Here is a 1039-nt window from a genome sequence, read left to right as displayed (position 1 = left end):
GGAGACAGACAGACGGGCGAGAAGACATAGGGCGGGCGGAGACAGACAGACGGGCGTAGACAGACAGGCGGACAGACACCTCATTTCAACAGTATTCCACTGAGGTAGATTTCAAACTATCCTTGAGGCAGTTAGTGTCATATTACCAGGTAAAAAAGGTGTTTGTCATTAAAGACAACAACACTGAGTGGCAAACATTAAGGACACCAATACTGAGTTACCCCTTTTCCCTCGAACAGCCTCAATTCATCAGGGTATGGACTCTACAAGGTGTCGAAAGCGTTCAAACAGGGATGCTGACCCACATTGTGTCAAGTTGTCTGGATGTCTTTGGGTGTTGGAACATTCTTGACAACACACGGGAAACTTGTTGAGTGTGAAAAACCCAGCAGCGTTTGCAGTTCTTGACACAACCAGTGCGCTCTGGCACCTATACTAACCCGTTTTCAAGGCACTTAATAATCTTCTTCGGTTCGGCCATTCACCTACTGAATGCACTACAGACACCAATCCACTGTCTCCTCCCCTTAATCTACACTGATTGAGCAGTGGATATTTAATAAGTGAATACATAGGGATCATAGTCTTTCACCTGGTATTCACTCTGCTTGGTCAGTTTCAGTCCAGTCATTATGGAATGAGTTTAAAACTGTCGTATTACTTACCCTGCAGGTCTTCATTTGAAACAAAATCTCTAACTAATTAGTCATGCATACAACCAAGGCTGGAAGAGTTTTCCATCAATGTAATTTATAAACATTTTGTACATCAGCTGTTATAGATTGTCACCAATTGCTCTACAGAAAGCCCATCCTTAAACACCCAAACGCAAGAGCATATGCATGTGTGTAAAGCAGGTGGCAGGAAAACTCCCTAAAGAAAGGCAGGAATCTAGGAAGAAACCTAGAGAGGAACCAGGCTCTGAGGGTGGCCGTCCTCTTCTGGCTGTACCAGGAAGAGATTAAAACCTAGAGAGGAACCAGGCTCTGAGAGGTGGCCTGTCCTCTTCTGGCTGTACCAGGAAGAGATTAAAACCTAG

The sequence above is a fragment of the Salvelinus sp. IW2-2015 genome, unplaced genomic scaffold, assembly GCF_002910315.2.
Source record: "Salvelinus sp. IW2-2015 unplaced genomic scaffold, ASM291031v2 Un_scaffold3551, whole genome shotgun sequence".
Classification (NCBI taxonomy): Eukaryota; Metazoa; Chordata; class Actinopteri; order Salmoniformes; family Salmonidae; genus Salvelinus; species Salvelinus sp. IW2-2015.
The sequence above is the reverse complement of the archived record's forward strand: the minus strand, read 5'-3'. Positions refer to the sequence as shown.